The sequence below is a fragment of the Poecilia formosa genome, unplaced genomic scaffold, assembly GCF_000485575.1.
Source record: "Poecilia formosa unplaced genomic scaffold, Poecilia_formosa-5.1.2 Scaffold17, whole genome shotgun sequence".
Classification (NCBI taxonomy): Eukaryota; Metazoa; Chordata; class Actinopteri; order Cyprinodontiformes; family Poeciliidae; genus Poecilia; species Poecilia formosa.
The window spans coordinates 724,053-744,643 of NW_006799956.1; the positions used below are offsets into that span (position 1 = coordinate 724,053).

The window sequence follows — 20,591 nt, forward strand, 5'->3', positions numbered from 1 at the left end:
GTTCATCCAGCTCTGGTTCTGGATTGTTTTTAATTTAAGCAGCAGCGAGAACAAGACAATTCCCAGCTGGGGACTGTGGAACATCTGTAGTCGGGCATTATTGAATGACTCTATATATTGCACTGACAAATTGAATGTCACCGATGAGTTATGGCAAAGCGACTGTGAGAGACTGTGAGAGCCACAGTAAGGTGCAGATACGAGCGTCTCCAAATGCAGTGATGCATGAGAGGAATAACAGAGACACGTTTGAGTTTCAGTGGGTGGGCCATTGTTCATGGGATATTTGTTTGTTTTTTCAGTTTCTGGATTTTATGTTTTTGGTTATCTTCTTGTTCTCCTTCTATTTCTTTCTCTCTTTTTTTGTTATGTTATGTTCTGGTTTTTGTTAGCATTATCTTAAGTTTCATTCCCCTGAGAGTCAGATTATAGAACTGGAACACACAGGTTGCTCACACTCACAGTTTTGGAAGGAGTTTCCAAAGAGCTAAACTGTACAAGCATCTGGACTAGACAGTCGTATTTGCTTTCACGTAGAACAACCCATTATTTACTGTTGCCAAGGAGAGATCAGCTATAACGCTTTATCTCCAGCAAAGTAATAGTTTATTTACTTCACATTTCACAAAGCATGATCAGGGATTACTGTGGCTGCCACTTACTCCAGCAACATTTCTCTTTGACGTGATGCTAACTGATTGTACTGTTCATCCATAGTTATTATTCTCTTTCGTTCGTCTGGAATATTTAGGATCGGATAGCAGGGGCAGCAGCCTAAGTAGGAAGGCCCAGGCTTCCCTCTCCCCAGTCAGGTGGGCCAGCTGCTCTGGGGGAATCCCAAGGTCTCCCCAGTTGAGAAGCACAGTCCCTCCAGTGTCCTGGGTCCTCCACTGGGTCTCTGGGTCTGGTGCGACGTGCCCAGAACTCCTCACCAGAGCTCGTGACTGCAGATGAGGTAGGAACGTAGATCAAGCAGTAAATTGGGAGCTTTGGCTTTTGGCTCAGCTCTCTCTTCTCTATGACAAACCCGTACAGCTCTTATATCACTGCATTATAAAAATTAAGCAGGGACATTTTTTGGGAGAACGCACATTTCAGACTGTTGGACCAAGCTGTAAGTTGATCTTCAAATTAGAGAACAGAAAAGAAAAAAACAACCAATGAAATATAATCAGCTCGTCCTTTGTCTAATAAATTATAAATTAATTTTTCAATGTCAGGGCGCTCTCCTGCAAGTTTTGTAGTGTGGGAGGAGACGAGGACTACAATTTGGATTTTTTTTTCTTTTTAAGCTATGGATTAAAAATAGGTACACCTCATAAAACATTAGAGCTGAACGGGCTGTAGTTTGCTTAATAATAATCCTGTTACACTACCAGCATAGCTTTTCCCCAGACAGCTAAACACTGACATACCTTCACACACTATGAGCAGATATTTTGATTTGCCAAACGACCATGCAGCGCAGTCTGTGCTTGTGCAATAGCCGAACTCACATGGTGGTTTTACCCCTCAACACTGTTTGACAGGAGTCTTTCAATGCATTTGTAAACTATGTAAACACAGAAACCTGTGGCTGGGTAGAAGTCTGTCTGAATCCAATCTCTCCTCACAGTGAGGTTTCGGCGTACAGTATTTAGAGCTGCAGAAGAGAAATAACCCATGCTCCGTCGGACTAAACGTGCGAGACCATAATAAACATTCACAAGACCGTGTGCTGAGAATAGTTCTGGGTTCGCCCAACACCTTCATCCCCCCCTCCGCCCCCTCCACTGGCCGTTTTGCAGCTAAAAAAAAAAAACGCGGCAGTCATATGGTTTCACTTTGAGGATTATCCTTTCCTACATGCGAAGCTCAGGTTTCCACTTCCAAAGGTGTGGTCTTCTATTTGGGTCACAACAGAACTAAGAAGAGAGGAATTCCCTGTGCGTCCACGAGAGAGAGAAAAAAAAAGAGAGAGAGAGAGAGGACTTTAATGAGTTCGCTCGCCGCTTCGCTTTGGGAAGACGAGGCGCGGTTGAGCCCAGGGCTCTGAGAAAAATATTCACGCCTCTTGAGCTTCTTCGCGTGACGCAACATCGCAACCACAAACGTCCATGCGTCCAACTGGGATTTTTGTGGTAGAACAACGCTAAGCAGTGCGTAATGGGGAAGCCGAAGAAAAACAATGCAGCCAAGAAAAAGTGCATTTTTAACATCCGTGATGATGATGCCCCGTAAATAAAATCTGTTGAAATCTTCACCTGTATAGCTCTGGTGTGTATTATAAAGATACGAAGTTGGTCAGAGTTGTGGGGGGTGGAAAGAACTTTACACTTCTCCTTAAAGCATAAATATGTCCTGAAATATGCACCACAGATAGGAATGCTTTAAATCAGAGCGTGTGTGTGTGTGTGTGTGTGTGTGTGTGTGTGTGTGTGTGTGTGTGTGTGTGTGTGTGTGTGTGTGTTGAAATGGACCAATGAAGATTCAGACCGAAATCTAACAGAGAATCCATGGAAAGACTGGAAAATGGATGTTTACAGATGCTTTCCATTCATTCTGGTTGAGCTGAGAGTTATTTTTGTCAATAGAGGGAGCAGAAAGTTCCATCTTGCAGCTGTAATTTTAGTAAAATCTGGACGTGTCAAGTATTGATTTGGGTAAATGTCGACACATGTTTTTTGGCCCCAAACCTTTGAAAATCATGCATAATTTTCTGTCAACAGTAATATTAGTCTATCTCACAAAAAAAAAAAAGAATAAAAACATCCCCCCAAAAAAATATATGAACACTTGTGGAAAAATAAAATGGTTTGGCTATTTATTTTTGTGGCACTGACACAAAAGTGGGCCTGCTTTAACTGCTGACAAAAAAAAAGTGGGGTTGAAATTAAGACAGCTGTTTTAAAAGCGGGATCGCCCACTTCTGATTCACACATCCTTGGTTCTTCATAACCTGCATACCAAATAGTGTTTCATAAGTATCAAAAAATGTATTCATGGAATCGAACACAGGGAGGAAGACGGGGTCTGGCCACAGCTCCCACTCGTACCACAGGACAGCTATTCCTGATGAATAAAGAGGATACTTTATGGCCTGTGGTCCTGGAGGGTTTTGGCCAGTCACACACCATAGCAATAAAGCTTTCCTCAGACAGCCAAACGGCTATTAGCAAGTAAAAAGTATTGACAAAAAAAGTCCACAAAGACGAGGCAGGCTTATTAAATGGGCACATGGCTGAGATTGTAAGATTCTATACGTCAGTGTGCTTTGAATCTGGGCATTTGATCAGAAGTTTGCAACAAATAAGCACTCGTCTGGTTACAGAGAAATGCAACATGTAGGGAGGGTGGGAAGGTGGGGGGTGTAGAGGCGAAAAGGGAGTGACTTCATGACTTCATCTTAGAGAAACAAAAGATATTCCAGTTCCTTGTGTGTCATCATCCAATCATTACCTTCCTGGAAGCCTCTACAAAACTCTAAACTGTCAGCAGATGTTCATAATGTTTAAACCCACTGTTCAGTTTCCTGTGAGACATCTCAAAGGCCGATCTGCCTACTGAGGCTTGTGGGTACCTGGATGAATGGTCAGGATAAAGTTGGTGTGTTTTTTGGGCTCAAGATAACTTTTTATGCACTTTACTGATGAGACATTATCAGTAAATGTAGTTTACTGCATGTCTCAACATTACACAACCATGGTCTTGCATCAACCTAATCTATTTTTACCAAATAGATTGACTAAGGTGTCACTGTGTTTCCAAAACATATTATTGGGGCATGACTAGCTTGACTATTATGCATACAAGCCAACAGAACGATGCTACTTTTCCCATTTGCAACATGTTTTGTTTTGACTCATGACTACAATTTTGTCGTCATTTGACATTAGAGTTAGCAATACATCTTCCAGTGAGAGTTTTTCCTCATCAGCAACAGGTGTTTGCTTTCTGCATCCTCCTTATGGATCACAACAAAACGCAACAGGCTATTTCCACGCAAGTAAAATTCTAGATTCAGATGAGATTTTCACGTTATTCCCTTCAATTATGATTAAAACACAAATGCACTCCTCAGATTTGTGTTTGTGTTTTCTTAAAAAAAAAAAAATATCAAGTATTGTATTTGTGTTGTCTTTAAGACATTTTTATAAATAAGTAAGTTCATAAGGTTAAATAAATAATTCTAAAAGTATTTCGGTGTAATTAAAAATAATTGCAAGTTGTTTAGACAAACAATTCATGCTTTAAATAAGTTTGTATAATAAAATACATTATCGGTAAATTCTACTTCCGGTTCCGGTTACGTACTTCCGGTTCCGGTTACGCACTTCCGGTATCCCGTTTTTGCTTCAAAAACAAAGGTTCACATGCAAGAGGCAGCATGGAAATGTTATCAGATTCCATCTACTCTGAATTGTCATGCAGGAACGCCGTAAATTACATTATATGGTACTGTTTAGTTGGATATTATTGTTGATTTTCCTGTAATGTTATTTTAGCGAACTTGAACCACTTAATTTGGGTAGATATGTCTCTACATGTTGAGATAGAGCGCATTTTTTTGTCATTTCAGTTTTCACCACATGTTCATGAAGACAATTAAACAAGCTGCAACTAAACTCCAGGGTCTTCATTTGTGGTTTAACTCGGTGTCCCCAACATCGTCGTTGAAAACACTACAGTATTTCTTCTACTTCACGATTCTGTGTTGGCCTATCATATGAAATCCTAATAAAATAAATCAAGGTTTGTTGTAGTACTGTGAAAAAGGACCATGTAATTAGCCAATTTATTCATAAAAAAAAAATACATTTATATTTTTGTTATTCTCAATATTCACTAAATAACCCAGTTTCATTGAAGAAAGGTAACATGCCTTGTCCAGACACAGTTATTTCTGGAATAAATAAATAAATACATACATACAACCTTTAAAAACTTTTGTCCTCATTTTGATCATGTCAAAAAGGATTCATCATGCACCGATTTTTGTGTGTAATGAGAAACCTCAGTTAGGGGGGGGGGAAAGTAATGTAAATAAATGTAACACTTAAGTTCTACTGAAGGTAATTTCAGGGGAGAAAATGACTCAAAAAGCTAAAATGAAGAATGAAGCTCTATAAACACCACACCAGTCCGTAATGACCCACTCAGGTAAAACCGTTGTTCCGTGAAATTCGAAGCCTTTTATCGTTTGCCGTGTTTCTTTACCTCGCTGGATACAGAAAATTTGGGGGGAGTTTTCAGCAGCATCAGCAGCTCTCCGTTGGTGTTTGTGCCTGGGCACACACTATTTCTCACGTGTGCAGAATTTGGTGTTCTGGACTGCGGATTAGGGCCTCGGTCTCTGGCTCTCGTCAGCACATGCTGGACAGGCCGTTCTGAGGCCCTGCATTCATTCCATGTCGTTTTCATCCCCCCCACCTTTGCTAGGTGAGCAAAAAATGTTTTCTCAAGACTGCATTCCAGCAGAAAAAAAAGAAAAGTGCTAGGATTTACTTTTACACACATCACCTGGGTTGTGCCTGTTCATTTGATACCCAACATTTTTCAGCCATGCAGCACAGCCCTGAAGATACGAAGCTTTTGCTCCCTCATGACTAAATGGTTTTGGCACTCTGGACGCGCAGGCAAACTGTAGGTGATGCTTTAATAAACACATTCCCTAGCCCCTCATTTATCAGGGAAATCTACAGTGCATTTATTAGCCATTAGTAGAAGAGCACTGCTGAATATAAATGAATGAGCAGTTTTCTCTTGCAGACGGGCCCTGTAACTCAGGAAGTATAAAGGTCTATAATTACCGTCACACACAGAAGGCAAGGAAGTGAACCCAAATTCCTGATCCGAGTGCAGCCCAAGTGAAAAATAGAGATGTTTTCTACCACAGCTTGTTAATTTATTATTTTGTTTTAGACATACCACAAAAACGTAGCACTTTCCCCCCTCCCACTACTTTAATGCATAATCAGTCAAGGTTTTGAAGCTAGCACTATACATATCATAGTTTGCTCCCAAACCATGATATGTATCAAGAATAAAAGGGAAAAGCTGTCATTATGTGTTGATGCAAACTGCCATTTGATTGGACCCAGGAGCCAACAGGAAACAATTTTGCATGCTGGGAGATATTCTGAGTCAGGCCAGCAGAGCTGCAGACACTTGAGCCGGACGTGTTGTGTCATCTCATTGCCCTGTTGACTGAATCGGAGTTGACTTCTGCCCTCAGCAAACCGCACCGCATTGCCAGAACAATCTGCCGTTAATCTTGTCCTTCTCTCTTGGACGTTTCTGAGATCAGTAAATGTGGATTGAGTGTGTGACGGATTTCCGTGACCCTTTTCTAACGGACACAAGTGGATTAGTGAGTTTTCTTAATAACAGCATCCAAAAAGAAGACGATGAAGTCTGTAGTGTAGCACCTTCCAGGCTTTTGATGCTGTATCTAAAACCATGTAAGGATGGAACTCATGATATTTCAGCCTCAGTGAGTACATTTGGTACAAGATATGTATTTTGGTACAAAGAAAGATAGAAGTTGTTCAAAAATATAAAGTGGATCACTAGTGGTGGAAAACTTTAGTTTTTATAAGATCGTCAAAACCACAATCTTGTTTTCAGTCAACAAAATACAAAACATCTATCAAAAAAATGAGTACTAGAAGGTTTTAATAACGTAATAGATACATTATGCCATTAATTATTACAAAACAAACCAATACTTCCCTTTTTTTTTAGAAAAAAGCACAAAAGTGATGCATCTTTATCTGCTCTCCAGATGATCCTCGTAAATGTTGGTATTAAGACTCATACCTGTGCACACAGCTCATATTAAAATATAATTTACCATGATGTATTATAAAGAAGTTCAAGAAAGCCTTTCTTGCAGTGACTGATGTCATGAGTTCAATGCAATAAGCAACCATGTAAATGAAATATAAACATCATCATGATGACTTGTGCTCCTGCTTTCTGTTTACGATCTGCATCTGATGTAATTATGAGTCACAGTTTTCTCCACACACAAATAATTGCAACACAACATAGTTAAACAGGGGTTTGGTAATCCCAATAAAAGATCTGAGAGGATCATGTTCTTTTGTAATGCATAGGGGAAGCTTTCACTACTTTTACTGTGGGAATAAAGCGGTTGTTTTTATTGGCCATTGATGCACCACAAGAGAGAAATGCATGGTTTATGCAGGGCTTTACTGTTGAAGAACAGCAAAATTACAACAGCACGCATGCACTCAAGCCAGGCCTTACAATTATGTCGAGATAATGTTTAAGAGCTTCTCATATCTCCAATATAAGACTCTCAAAATGAGCCAGATCGTGTTGTTTGACAGTAGGGGCAGAGTTCAGCCAGAGTTTTGAATGACCTGCCGCTGGTACAATGGACACAAGGCCACACATCCACAGATCACACCATCAGCAAGAGGAAAGCGGAACAGGCGGTGTTGTGAAAGGCTGGCCCGGCTCAGGGCTGTCTGTGTGGTGCAAGAATCTGAGCTTCCCGTCAGCACAGTGCATCTTTCTGGTATGAGGTCATCAGCGTGAACCGGGGTGGATAGGGGCAACAGGCTTACTGAGAAACACACAGACGCACATTCCTCTGACCTAAAGATATACACAGATACACACACCTTTCATCACACAAACACACAAATCACTCGATAGCCACGACTGATGACTTTTGTTTGTGATTGGAGAATTAATGCTTTATTTATAAAACACAGTGAGCGTCTTTTCTGAAGACAGAAAAAGATTTAACTAGCTAAAGTGAATTTTCACTGAGAGGGGGCGGGGGGAAGGTAGTGATGATGATGATTGCCTAACATGTCGTGATTAAAGCTTTTAAGGTAACAAGATGCCAGTAGCTTTTGCTCCACATTCTGATCATAAAAATGTTACTTTTAGGGGGGGGAAATTTATCTTCAGAAACATTTCTTGAAAGCTAGATTTTAATAACTTAATGGAGTTAAATTATTTCTTATTAAATAAACTGAGGTACAATGATTGATACATGCATAATTGACAAGAAGACAAAAAAATGATACAACAGGTTTAAACCAGTGGCCAAGTGGAGAGACTGGCATATTTTTTGACATATGCATAGAGAACAAAAGTACGTGGCAGTAATGAGCATTAAGTAAATTAGACAAGCTGCGTAATTAAAAGCATACCTTTGTCTCCATTACCTACATTTTTTTGGTGTGTGTTTTAAATTGTTAGCAGTCTCTCTTGGTGCAAGAAAGCTATTTTTATCCTTCGCACCATGAGCTGAGATGCTGGTTTTTAAAGTTTTCAATGGAGACAAGGATGGGCTTTCAATGGCGGAGAAGCTGAATGGTCAACTGCTCCGGGGACGGCTTGATGGGGCAAGTCGCCTGAATTAGAGCATTTCTGATTTACCTGCAGGAAACAGCTCTGAATATAGTTGAACGCTGTGGTCGTTCAGGCAGCTAACATCCCTTCATACAGACATTGAAATAAAAAATCTCCATCCTGATGAATATCTGACTTAAAGCTCGGCGCAACATTGAAACCATTGAACATCTGCTGGTTACTATGGAGATTGGATTTGGACTTGTGGGCAGACATTGACGGCCAATGAGTTCTTAGGCAAGAAATCCTCATGTTTGGGTGTCAAGGTTTTCCCAAGAAACCGCTGCAGCATCTCACATGTGGTATCACGGATTGAATAGGTTGGGAAGACACTCTGAGTCGGGCTGTTTCTGTAAACCCCCCTGAACCAAGAGGGATGATGGATTTTTTCCTGAAAGATCTTGGAGGTGTTAAAAAAAAAAAAAAAGGCTTCTGGTTAAAACTCCCATAGGGTCTTGGCAGCTCTAACTCACAGGGGACCTGATGTCTCTTTTAGGCCTTCGGGGTGTCTGGACAGTTCCCAGTCAGTTTTGGAGGGTCTGCCCTCAGAGACTCAGGGTTCACCACTCCATGAACCCCACAGAATCAGGGGTCAAGAGCCCAAAGGCTAGGCCACAGTCTGCACAGCTGACAGCTATGCTTTAAGATCATACTCTGCAACCTGATTTGTGAGGTTTACACAAAGAATGGGAGGAATTGTCAAACAACGCTGTTCATAGCCTGACTGTTTACCTGCATCCATCTCTTGGTACACAATTTACAACCTATTATTTTAAACCTGGAATGTTGTTAGCAATGACTCTGTGGCCTATATGGATGGGGCCACTAAGTCACTTGCATTGCCGTCTACTTGCCTCTTCCAAAAGGTGTGTGGAACTGATAGTCGAGGCTTTTACACGGTTAGAGAGATTATCTTTTAAATAGTGATGGCAACAAGGAAGTGCACCCTCTCAGAATCTTGTCCTGTATTTTTGAGCAGCGCCGTCGTAACGCCTCCCGACCCGGGGGGAGAATAAACATTCCATTTGGCCTTCATGACTTGCCAGCAATTACCCACTCAGCCCCAGGGCCTTGCTTACTGCCTCCCTGCCCCGCTAACTGGCTGGTTTTACTTGGAAACAGACATTCGAAGGAGCACGTATGAATTTTCTAAAAACCTTTCTACCTCACGTTAACATTGCAGAGGTATGTTCACGAGAGGCTTGTAAATTCACTGTCATAAACCTCCGACTCAAAGCGGGCGGGTTCTGCCTAATGGGACGCAACGTGTATGGGTCTTGTAATGGATGGATTTTTGATTCTTTGCGTAAAATTCTGTATACTGAAGAAATAAAACCAGAGCTCAACATGCGTCGTATCCTGGCTTTGGTTAGCGATAAAGCTGCATCTCTCTCTTCATGCCACTAATAATGTGTACGGGACGTAACATTGTTACTGTCTGGCATCACTGACGCAGGATTGATGGACTGACAGACGGTACTGTTGATCTGAACTCACGCACACAGATCTGATTATTCGCCGTTTGACTCCGCTCCCTTATTATCTGCATCCCTGCATGTCTGGGACCTTTACCAAGGCACAGACAAAGCCAACAATGAACATTCAAACTTCGCAACACTAGCCTGTTTGTTCAGGTGATTTCATTGAAACGCTTATTCTGCTGAGATGTTCATTGAATTTTGCAGCAGGAAAAGTCAGTTCTTTACCATTTCTTCTTGCAAATATAGGAATTCAGAGTAAACCTTATGCCACTCTGTCTCATTTTCCTGTGTAGGATAACATATATAAAATTCTGTTTCCCAAGGTTCAAATTAGGAAAATAATGTCAATTTTGTAACAGTGTGTGTGTGTGTGTGTGTGTGTGTGTGTGTGTAGCGAGTGTGTATTGGGATGAAGGGTGTAAACTCTGCTACATCAAGACAAAGAAAGAAATACAAATTATTTCTTTCTCATTCCATATTTGATCATTTCCTTGACCATCCTTGGCTAAGAGTTCAGTGCTTTGTACAAAGTATTAATTATTAATTGAATTAATCAAAATAAGTTGGCCTGGCACCCTGCAGGCATTGTGCAAGCAGAATAGATCTTCATTAATGCAGACAGAGAGTCTGCATGACAGCACAGCATGAGATTAAGTTAAATTAGGTATTTCTTGCAACACTGAAGTAGTATTTGTGTAATCTCTGATAATAAATTAAATAACTATAGCCTAAACCTTTAACAGAAATCCTTAAATATCCTTTTTAAAGTTGTGGATTTTGCATGGCAGTGAAATAGAAAGTAGATATGTAATAGTAATTAGTAAAGTAAATATCCAGACTTAATATCCATTAAGTGTGAAAAAACTGTTATTTTTTTCATACTAGATGTCAATCAGGATGATCTTCTACATGTTTTTTGCCCTGAAGGGTGTTTATGTGACCAAAAGAAAAAAAAAAACACTAGATTGCTAAAAGATTCTTATTGAAAAGTTTTATCTGAAACAAAACGTAAGTATATATTTATTTAAACTGCATTAACTTTAAATTCAAATTTATGGCTGCAGAGGGACCAGTGTCCAATAATGTTGCTCTCGTTGGCATAGCAGCAATGTCATCCAATCAGGGCGGTCCGTTTCAGTCTAAATATTAAATGAAGGTGTTAGTTTAGAGAGCTAGCATGTATCATAACAAAACCGTACATTATTTTTAATTGGCCGGCTGGGTTTGGTCTGGCACTCGCGCTAATGAAAATGCAAAGCCTCGTCTAATAAACCGTGTCTGTGGCACAGTCCCACAAGCTTGTTCCTACAAGTTCCACAAGCGGTTCACCAATAAAACGGAGCTTGAAGAAGTCATAAAGCATGTTAGCTACCTCGAGAGGTTATGGGAAAAAACGTTTTGGGAAAAAGAAAACAAAGCAACTGAGCATGTAATTGAAAACAGAGGAAACTTGACTCGTGTCCTTTTTATTAAAATTTAACTCACAAAATTCTCTAAGTGAATTTGATATTACAGTGCCATGTTGTTGCCAAATGTAGGAAAAAATGTGTTTTAAATGGCATGGGGGAGGCAGCAGGGGTGAATGCAGGTACTGTTCATATAAAGGCCCTCTCTAACTACATGTTGACTCAACCGCTCAGATGTCCAAATCTAAGCAGGAAAAAAAAAATAAAAAGAAAGTCATATTGAAGTTTTTTTCCACATATAGATTAACCTTTAGATTCAGGTTAACGGCCCTCTAGTGCAGGAAATGCCTCTGTTTCACACGGTAACAGGGCCAGCTCGCAAAATAAATGTTAGCTCATGTTACGACACTGTTCTTCTAAAGTTTCTAAATTTAGGACAACTCGAATGCTCCTGGTGTTTGTGCAAATGACACACTAGACAGTTTGATTTATTATCAATTTACTGAGACACATACACAACTTGGGGGAAAACCCCCCCAAAAAATCATAATCCAATGTTTTCAGTTTTTTTTTTTTTTTTTTTTTTCTTCATATTTTCTCATGTTCCAACCACAATTTTCTATGCATATCATTGGGCTTTTACATGAAAAGGGCAGTACAATTATTGAGAAGTAGAAGGAAAGTGACTTTTGAACTAGCTTACTAATATAAATTTGAACACTGTGTATTGTTATCCCTCTAATCTGACTGTTGTTCAATCTGTCGTCTGAAGATATATGACAGGCTTTGCATTAATCCCAGAGGCCGCCTGGGAAGACCTGCAGAGTCACACTGCTCAAGTGGGAAAATTTGTTGACAGAACAACTAGTTCAGCCCGGTGCCTTTATTGGGGGAAAACATTTCTGCAGCGAGAGCATTTCAAACGTACAAAACAACATAAAACACGTAAGATAATGTTAAAAAAAAACAGACAAAGCACGCAAGCGCCAATTCAAAAATACATAAAAAGACTCACAAATTTAGGGACCTGATTGCTGTGGCTATGGATGAGTTGTTCCATCTGTTGCTTTTAATCCTAATTGTCTGCCAAGAGGGAAGAAGCTGAAACTCCAGATTTAAAGCAAGTGTGGTCTGAGCAGTGCAGGATGAGCCTTGCTTGTGACAAATAAAAACATGTCGCTAAGGGGAGTTTGGGCTTTCCCAACAATCTTGCTTGCCTCAGTACGAATTTTGTTTAAGCAGTTTTTGTTCTGAACACTCAAGTTTCCAAACCAAACAACCAATTTGGTGACTATTAGTCACAGACACCAAACACGCGGCCTCAACAAAAGAGCTGGAAGAAGAACTTGTATTTGTCACAACAAAGGAACAGACATGTGGGAGAAGATGCTTTGGTCAGATGAGACTGAACTTGAACCTGAACGTTTTGACTCATGACAATGTGGTGTCCTGCTGTGATGAGGGAATGCTTTTCTTCAGCATCAGCAGCGAAGCAGGGTACGGTTGATGGGAAGGTGGATGGAGTTAAATACAAGAAAGTCCTGTTAAAAAAATCTGTTGGGAATTACATAAGACTTCAGACCAGAGTAAAGTTCTCCTTCAAGCAGAATAATAAGACTTATCGGAAGGCCAGACTTATTATAAGGCCAGAGCTATGACGGAATGGTTTGAGCTGAAAAATGTTAATGTGTTTTAACATTAACATCCTTTATGATCCAGCCTTGTGTATCATGTTTTGTGGATTTTTAAAAAAGAATAATTCTGTTCTTTCCGCTTCACAAGAGCATGTCACTTTGCGTTGGTCTCTCACAAGTTTAATAAAACACATTCAAGTTTATGGATTTTTTTATGGCACTTTTGAAAAAGATCAAAGGTAAGGAACACTTCTTTCAAGAATATGATGCATCCTAACAAAAAAAAAATAAAGCAATGATGGTTGGTAAACTTTAGTGCGTTAAATTGTGAGACATAGAGAAAGACTCATTTTCTTTGACATATAAATAAATAAAGCAAAGACTGACCTGTCAGGGTCGCGCCACATTTGAAGTGATCAATGATAAAAGTACTCCAAGGGCTTTTTGAAGAAAGGCTGATAGGGCGAATTTTCCATGCCCCTGTGCACCGAATGTCTTTGTAAATAAGAGGAAAGAGCTGGTAAGGCTCTCTGAGGGCTGTGGTCTGTGATCAGACCTTATAAGGAGGCTCACCAGTCAACACAGCAGTCGGTAGGACATTTGATCCTACGAGACAAATGGAGAGCACTTGCACTGGAAACAGTGGGCAGAAAAGGAATCTAAAAGGAATCTGGGGGAAGGGAAGCGTATGGTTAACCCTCCTGAAGGTATCAGTGACATGACCCGAGGCATGTTCCAGGACATTAAAACTAAACTGTAGCAGGAGTAAACGTCTTGGCATCGTGCAGAGTGAATTCTTTACTGAAGATGCCACTTCTTCTTCCACTTGAGTACAATGCAAAGTTAACTTCCTTTAACCTCGAGGCAACACCTTTCTGAATCACAGAAGTCCGGGAAAAGTGGATGATGTCGACCCTTCAGAGACGTCACGCGATTGAGGTGAACATGTTCGTTCCTGAGAGCCGTCGACAGCGGATCTGGCGTTCGGGTCAGCATGAGCAAAACCCATCCACAGAGTTCAGAGATTTGTTGGAAACTGCAAGAAAACAGCTGGTACTAAGCTTTTCTCCCAACCCTAATCCATTCCTGTCATTTATCCCACTTAGCAAAGTCTGACTCAACTAGAAGAAGTCTTCCTGACAAATACATGCCTTGACAGTGTACCATCGTCACTAGGTTATTCCATCAGTGGAAGCTTTTACAGTCTTAGATTACTACACAGTAACTCTATTTGACATCTCTTCATATAGCTTTTTTGTTCTGCTATTTCATTGGCAAGCCAGTGACCATGTGGGGCCTAAGGTGGCAAAGAAAATGTTGTAGCTGTAAGAAGAATTTAGCAAGAGACATAGAGGATCAGAAGCGGCAAATTACCTAACGGATTACATTTGTTTCTTTGCTAGTTGATCTGAAGTACAGGTATTATAACCAAGGGGTTCAGCTTGATGACAGAGGGGCTTATGAGCAGTCAGTGAGTGAAGACTCAGCATATTCAGCAACATGTAAGCCCACAGAGGGAATGTTGGTCACAGAGATGCTGTAAAGACATGGTGTTAAGTGAGTGACATTGCTTTGGTGCAGCTGTGCAGCTCACAGGCTTAGTAGTCAGAGGCAGGTGTGAAGACCGGACCACCTACGCACCAAGCTGAGAGTACACACAATTACAGTAAAAAAAAAAAATATTCTCAGTCTTTCAGAAACGGTCCAAGTGGATGGCATTAACTCTGTCAAGTTCACTTCAGATTTACTTGAATTTGTCCCGACAAGTCCTCGTGATTATTTGAATTTGTTCAACTGCCGGAAAACTGCAGCAATTATCCAAGATTTGTAGTTAACAGGTCCTTAATGTCAGAATGCAAAGCATGCAGAACTGACTGATTCTACTTACGTTTAAGACGTTTTCTAGAAATGACAATCACGAATATCCCGATATCATCATCATAGATGTGGATGATCCATTATAATATTGATACTGGGCCCGATTCTGATGCCATTCTTGGATCAGACATTGGGCCGAGGCCACAAATTCATCCACTTAACCAGACAGCAAGGGTTTGTGCGATAGAAAGTCATATTTGACCCATTTTACGTTGGTTGTTTAAAATGTCCACTAAAATAAAGTTGTTAATTTACATGCACCACGCATCGTGATCTCATAAACTGCATATGAACAGAAGTTTTTATTTCATTAAGTTAAGTTATTCAGGCAAAACCAACAACAGTCTTCCATCAGTATGGCTTCTGTTTGACCTCACTAGTTCTCTCATTTTCTCAGTGACAGGAACCATTACTTTGTACCTGTCTGAAAAGAAGGCTATTCATCTTTATTTTCTCGGCTAGCTTGGCCACATTGCTGGGATGTATTTTGATTCCTGCAAATGTAACTATCCTAACCCAAGCATTACAAGCAACCAAAGATGCTTCCCTATTCGTTTTCTGCAGTTTTCATTATTACAGTCTCTCTAAATATCCCAAGATCTAACAGTGGGGTAAATCTGCAGGAACATCCACGCCTGGAGAGACATACAATTGTCTTCAATAGGCGCTTGCGGGCCAGACAGTTTGAAGGGCTCTCTGAGGGCTTTGGGAAATGAAAAGTTTCGACACACCCTCAAGGGCTTGTTAGAGCTGCATCTGCTCTGCCTGCAAATAGGAGTGCTGAGTTTACACAATGGCTATTCTCACCAAGAGACATCAGATCAGCAAGCTGTCAAAACTCCTGCTTTGAAGAGAAAATATAGCCGCCGCTCATTTGATTACGTTCTAATTCAAGATCAAAGATGCATCACATTTTAGCTCTTCGTCATCAGGATGCATTTACTTAAAAATCTAGTCATTGCGTCTTTATTTTGACTTAGTTTGCTATATGAACAAAGACATTGTGTAACACATGGAATATGGTGTCCATCCATCCGTCCATCCATCCATCCATCCATCCATCCATCCATCCATCCATCCATCCATCCATTATATATACCCACTTGTCCGTACAGGGCTGTGGGATGGTTGCTGGTAGCTATCTCTAGTAGTCATTGTACGCCCCATAGAGGTTAGTTGTCCATCCCAGTATCATTTGTTTCTATTATTTTACCAGTGTTCCTACCAAATGTTACATCCAGGAAAACAACATAATGCTGTATATTCAAATCATATACAAACAATAAGTTGTTCTTGTAGCTCCAGAGTCGCTCCATGTGTTTCGTTTATCGCGTGGATCTGTTCGGCCCTAAAGTGATTTACCCAGCGAGAGGTAAACAGAGGGAGCAGACGTGCTGCTCATTCATCTCGTCATCCCAGAAACATTGACAGCTGGCTTCCGTGACCGGACAATGAATCCAAAGGGAGCTCCTGCAGAGAGAAGCTGGCGCTTTCTCTTTTCTCTCTGAAGGAGTTAAAGTCTTAATCCGCCTCTATTCTCTGCGGAGCGGGGATTAGCCGAGCAAAGTTTAATGTGCACACCTTCGGGTTAAGAACCGAAGCGAGGGCCCCTGCTCCACGGTCAGAAGTTTGCAAACAAAACACAACCTTCACCGTCCCTATTGGCTGCAGCGACTCCACACCACTGGATGGTGATCAGGCTGATTTTAATGACCTTATTGTCGGAGGGACAGATTGTTTGACTTGTCAATTTGGACTTTGTGCATGCACTTAACCTCTGACCAAACCGAATTTGCATTAATTCACTGCGGAAATTTAGCAAGAACCATGTAAACAAACTTATAAATACAGAGATGTCACGTCTGACGCTGCAGAACATCAAAAGGACATTTGTTTGCTTTGTTCTGCTCCACATAAATATCCAGTCGCCAGTCAGCCACCGCTGCTGCTGTTCGTCAGTTTGAGTCGCTGCCAAAGGAAAGATCATAACCGAGGTCTGCGAGATAATAAGTCTTTAGTTTTCAAACACACCGGTACTCCAGAAAGATTGTTTGTTTGTCTTTTGTTATGGAGAAATGACAACGGAGGCAACATTTAGAGGGAAATAAACTTGGCATCATATTTTGAATCTGAGCACACTCTGTTCTTCCCTTGTATTTCATTCATGTCCAGTCATCAGCTGGGACATTCCAGGAGCTTTATTTTCTTTTCGTGAAACTGAAAGAGTTTCCTTAACTTTGTGCTTGTTACTATTGTATATGTATGATCAACCTTCTGTTTTAATTCTGTAGATTTTGTCCTTCGATTATACAACGTCTGGCAGTAGCTGTGCTGAAAAACATGCCTAGGTTAACATGTTCTCAGCTCTAAACTTCACTCTTGGGGTGTTGTCTTTGGGGCGATGCTACTTCTCCTCAGAATGCAGCAAGATCCCCATAAATCAGAATATTTTCTCACAGTATTTCATTATTTTATCCAGGTTTTCACTGTTGAAGAAAATGATTTTTCCTGTTATTATCTACATGCAAGAAAAGCACATAATGTTGAAGCCGTCATATGCTACCAGGATGTTTTTTTTTACTTCTCTCCAGCTGAATAAATCAAACTGTGTATGTCACATCTTGGGTATGAGAAACTTTTTTAACACACCATCAAACAGAATTAAACCAGTCAGTATTAATTTGCACTCATAGGGGTCAGGATCAACTTTTAAAACAAATTTCAGTAATTGCTGTGGCTCTCCATGACTTTTTGCAGTTGTCTTTCATTGTTAAATTTAATTGGAAGTCATACTTTTTTTTTTTTTTTACATTTGCTGAATGTTTCGTGCTGTATTTCAAAAACAACTGCATGTCTTTAAACAAAAAGAAATGGTAAATGATTGGTTTTCTTTATTAACAAGACGAAGAGCTTAAAACAAGCCGAGTGCTATCATATACGGTTGTATGCTCTAACTTTCTATTGGCTCACGTACGTGCAGGCTGGTATCTGGTATGTTGTGTAAGTGAAAACAGGTGCCTCAACTGGTACAGGGTCATACTGTCAACATCTGTGTATGCAGACTGTATGTATCTGCAGCTCTACAGTCATGTTTATTGTAGCATTTTCTCTTGGTATACCTACTTGAATTTGATTGGCAGCTTTACATTGAAATATTTAATCAAAAAACTGTGTTTACAAAAGCCAACTATCAGCCACACTTGGTCACTGTCTCTATGAACTACAGCAAATCTGCGACTGTCACCAAGTGATTGAAAAAGGAATTACGTGAATTAATCAGGGAGCAGATTGCTTTGTCAATTGGAGCCACTTCAATTGTCTTTCATCAGTGCAGACTGAGTGTTTGCATAAAGTATCATTAGATTGAGTCACGTTATGTTGCTGCAACTTTTGATCAATACTGGCAAATAAGATGGAGAGGTTGTTTTAGCACTACAATCTTGGGATCAAACTACGTGTGTTGTAGTTTTTGAAGCTATGCGCATTGTTTTTACAGATTTGTTAAACAATTAAATGTAATTTATCAAGACACAAAGAAGTCAGCCTAGGATTATGTGATGAAATCTCAATGCTGCCTCTTCATGTTGACATTGAAAGAATACCTCTGCTCATTTTGTTTGCAAAGATTAGAAATCTTCCCACTCACCTATGCATCATTGACATTAAAACGTGACTGGCCAGCCGGCAGCCTCAACGTGGCTTACATCCAGATGAGACTCCATCACTCAGTGGGTGATCACTTCAGCTTTCTGACTGGCTAAAAGCACATGGTAAGAAGACTGCTAAAGAACGGGAGGCTCTGGATGAGAACTTTAATTCATTGTGAAACCAAGCATCTTTTATCATCAAGCCTCATTCATTATGTAGAGGATTAAGGCATCCCTAAATTAAGGACGACTTTGATCATGACTACTGGCTGCTGGAATGTACAAAGCATTGAGCATAAGCCAAGGCAACAATTACCAGCCGACAGAGAGTCATTAGGCAGGGAGCAGCTGCCCACGTTCCAGACAGGGCCCTTCCTCTGTTCCTTAACCATTACCAACCAGGACCTTTGATAACATCAAACCCACCTCTGCTCGTCCACCATCACATTTAGACCCAACCAGGCTGCATGACGCTAAAGTACAACTGTGCCAGACTCCGCAGAGATCCAGCATTCCCTGCAGCTAAACTGGAGAGGAGTGGCCCGACAGGAAGTGTCCAGGGTGGGCCAGAGTCGAGGGGGGTCATTCAGTTCGTGGAGAACTGCCAAGATGTAGTTTAAGTGCGATGCTATCTTTTTAGGAGTTACTTGCATTCGTCTTCTCTTCTTACATAAAGATGGAGTTTCTGTCGCAGTTACTTAAATTCCATTGTCCATCAAAAGCTGATGACCATAAGATGATGCAAGATATGAAAACTAAATTGGTCAGAATGTGCCTTTAAAACTCAAGCTTCCAGTAATGGTCTATACTTAGCTGTCAACCAAGTTTATTCATCACACATCCTCTCAACCTGATAATAGCCAAAAGAACTTAAAACTTATCCAAGTCCTTTTTACTAGTGTCTAACAGAAAATGTACAAAGTGGTTTGATTTCACCAGGTGTCATGTTTAATCAGAAACAACAAAAGGCTGTCTCCACTGAGCTGCCTGGGTTTGATGTTAAACACGAGGCTGATCTTTGACTCATCCCTTCTCTTTGCCCTTTTGACTTCAAAGGTAACAAAGGTTATTTAGTTAAGGTCAAAGCAGGTTCCTGCAGGGATAATGTCGCTGCAAACTGGGATATAGAGGGCCATGAACGCGCTGAGTAATATTAGCTTTGAACCTATACATAGAGAAGTAGTTCGGTTTTATCACAAACTTTTATAAGAGCCCATGTTATTGCATGTAGTTTGCAAAATGCCAAAAATAATGACTGGCCTCATTTTATTTTTTATTTTGTTTAAATTCAGACGCTTACAAACATTAACATCAAAACCTTTTGACATTTTGATGGGTTAATCACATTGTCCGAGTTAATTAAAGACAGATCCGCGGGCGATTTTTAAGGTAACGCCTCAAACACGCTGCTTCCAATTCAGTTTTTCTTCAAGTCTATGCCATCCACATTTTTAATGCTTGGATTACATTTACCTTACACACCCAGGAAATGTGAATATCTATCAGATGAAAGTGTGGCTTATAGTTCCAGTTTATAAAGATACACTGAAGGATATTGGGGTAATGTTGCTCTTAAAAAAACGACAAAAAAAAAACCCCCAAACAATTTAGTTTCTGAGTTTTTGCTTAGTTGTGTTTCTGTATTTTGCTTTAAAGTCCTATTCAGTGTACCTGAATTAATACACTGAATAGGATCAGCAGCGCGTAAAACAAAAACAAATTAAAAAAAAACCCTAAGCTTTCAAGTGTTTCTCTGGTTAAAACTGTAAACCAGGGATCCCCAAGCTACGGCCCGTGGGCCGGATCCGGCCCGCCTCCTCATTTGGTCCGGCCCCCGAACAATACCAGAGAGCATTCAGTGTTTTTTTTCATATATATGTGGATTTTTTTCTTCAACCACCAGGGGGGGCTCTTGAGCAGATATGAAACTTAGGTTCCCTCAATGGAATATATACTAGTCAATACCAGTCACCGTTTCGCTCACGGTTTTTTTCCATTTGCATTCTGGGTAAAAATCTATCTACAAACGCGAATATGTCGTCGGCAGTAATCCAATCCCCCCCCCGGTCCACAGTTTCGTCAACAAAACTTCTCGAAAAACTAAGACTGGCCCCCGCCCAGGAAAGGGAACAGTCATGTGGCCCTCGCAGGAAAAAGTTTGGGGACCCCTGC

At 40.5% G+C, this 20,591-nt stretch overlaps 2 long non-coding RNA genes across 2 annotated transcripts in view; one reads left to right on the forward strand and one right to left on the reverse strand.

The window, feature by feature from the left end:
• Nucleotides 1-20,289, reverse strand: LOC107835642 (uncharacterized). The gene is made up of 3 exons (XR_001661451.1): nt 20,191-20,289; nt 12,667-12,670; nt 1-12 (listed from the first exon to the last, which is right to left on the reverse strand). It is a non-coding gene; the product is annotated as an uncharacterized LOC107835642 (long non-coding RNA).
• LOC107835643 (uncharacterized) overlaps nt 13,646-20,591 on the forward strand; it is a 120,954-nt gene continuing 114,008 nt past the window's right edge. Inside the window, exon 1 of the long non-coding RNA XR_001661452.1 lies at nt 13,646-13,833. This is a non-coding gene — a long non-coding RNA (uncharacterized LOC107835643). The remainder of the gene's footprint in view (nt 13,834-20,591) is intronic.